The sequence below is a fragment of the Capsicum annuum genome, chromosome 2, assembly GCF_002878395.1.
Source record: "Capsicum annuum cultivar UCD-10X-F1 chromosome 2, UCD10Xv1.1, whole genome shotgun sequence".
Classification (NCBI taxonomy): Eukaryota; Viridiplantae; Streptophyta; class Magnoliopsida; order Solanales; family Solanaceae; genus Capsicum; species Capsicum annuum.
In genome coordinates, this window is record NC_061112.1 from 14,431,120 (window position 1) to 14,433,596 (window position 2,477).

Sequence of the window (2,477 nt, forward strand, 5' to 3'; positions counted from 1 at the left end):
AAAGGTACTAGTCATATGGTATGGGTATGAGTGGGGAAAGAGGAGTCGTATAGTGGACAGTGTGGGGATGTCCAATCTTTTATTCTGGGTACGACTGGATGGTACCACCCATAAGATGTGGGTACCAGTGGAAGGGTCCAACCGTACCCACCTGCGGGAATTTTTATAGTTTAGATGGGGCTATTCTGGATATTTTCTCTTTTAAATTTTTTTGACCCCATAACTTAAAACACTCTTGGGACTTTATTAACCTACTATTACCAAATTAAACACTCTAAAATCTATCAAAACTCTTAGTTCAAGAAACGGCTAGGGTTTCTTCATGGTGGTCAAATTAAGGCTTTCAAGGGTGGTTTCTCTCCATCTTCCTTGGTATCTAAGGCATGTTACTCTTCCCTCATTGTTATTTTAACTATAAGCATGCTTCAATGAATGGTTTTCATGGTAATATTATGGTATTGATTTGGTTTTGAAATATATGATAGGGGTTTTGGTTGTTTTGGTTGGATAATGTTTTCCCATGTTTTTCTTATGGTTTTCATAGTATAATTGTGGTTTGAACATATGATTTCATGGGAATGGTCAATTTCTTCTTGGTTTTAGTTTTGGAAACTATATGCCCTCAACATATTTGATAAAATGCCAATGAGAATGATTTTGTCATATAGTTTAATTTTTGTTGAAATCTTTGCATTACATAACATGGTAATAGAACTTAAATTGGTTTAGTAGGTTTTAAATGATTTTGGAAAGGCCTTGGTGGTTAAGGCTTTGGTTAAATTAGAAATCATGCGGGGTACATAGGAATCCCCTAAGTGTTGGCTAATGACATTGCTTGTAAGCTATAGTCGGTATGACAATACCACTTCATAATACCTTGGTAATTAAATTCCGGAATTAGTGGTTTGATTATGTGCTAAAGGTTTTAATTAGGCAATAATGGCGGGTTGTAATAGCTAATTGTAAATGTATGAGTCCAATGGATGGACAGTGAAAACTTATGTTTGATAACATAAGGGTTTGTAATAGTGACCATATACTTGGGGGGTACACAAGAATCCCCTAAGTTTATACTTGTATATATGCATCATGGAGGGCAAAGGTTACACGAGAATCCTTGGCCCCTATGATATCTCTAGTTCATGTGGCTATACGTACTGAGGCTCGTTCAAAGGGTAACACTGGACCCATTTAGCTTGTGGGTGATTTTAGGATGGTCAAGATACATAACCCAGGTCAAAGTTTTAAATGCATGCTAAACCTGGTTCCCTTTCACGGCATGGTTTACATGTATCTGTGTATGTAATTGCATATGGTTGTTTACTTTGATTTTAAATACTGGCATTATCTTATCCTTATTACCGAGTACATGCTAGTATTTTTCACGCTAACCATCTTTGAGTGTTGTATCCCCACATGATGCAGGAACTGACCATACTACTCTTCCTACTCAATGACTTTGATTCGGGGAAAGCATCAGAGTCAGACTGAATTGGTGAGATTTCATACTCTGAAAGACTCCATCTTATAATATTTACTTCTTTACATAATTTTTGTTTCTTGGACTTTGGTTTTGGCTATGGTCGAGGGCATTTCTCGATCGAATGTTCTTAATTTTCGACTAGAGGCTTTATGTGACTACTATGGGCATGTGTAGTGTCGACATTAGTGTCAACCTTGGCATTGGTATTGGTATTGGGGTTGACACCAGTTGGATATTTGGTTGGATACTTGATTGATTATGGTTATGATCTTTGTTTAAAGTCCTTCAATTATGATTGTTTTATCTTATTATATGTTCAAAATTCATCCGATATAGGGTGCAGTGTAGTTATGATTGGGTATTGGGGGTGGTCTCCGATCCTGGTTGGGCTTAAGCCACTCAAAACATCTAGGCACTGGTTTGGGTAGTGTCAGTTGGTTCACCAAGCCGTGGAAAAGGTGAAGATGTTAAAGAAAGACTTAAGACTGCACAAAGTCACAAAATTCTTATACGAATGTGAGGAGAAGGGACTTAAGAGTTCTATGTAAGTGGTTAGGTATTTTAAAATTTTCTCCTATGAAGGGAGTGATGGGGTTTATGAAGAAGGGGAAGCTCAATCCCCTTTATGTTGGTCAGTATTTGGTTTTAAAGAGAGTAAAAAATGTTGCATATGCATTGGATTTGCCTGGGAGTTGGGGTTCCATCCATTCGATTTTCCATGTGTCAATGTTAAAGAAGTTCATGGGTGATCCTTCTTTGATTGTACCTATTCAAAATATTGATATTTCGGATTCCTTATCGTATGAGGAAGTCCCAGTGGAGATATTGGATAGGCAAATTGATGTGTGAGCAGATACTAACACATTTGAGGCTTTTAACTCTAAATAATTGTGAAGTCTTAAGCAAATTTTGGTTATTTTTGATCGTTTTCTTGTGATATTGCAATTGTAGCAAGGATGGAAGGAAAACATAGGAAAGATGAACAAACTAAGTA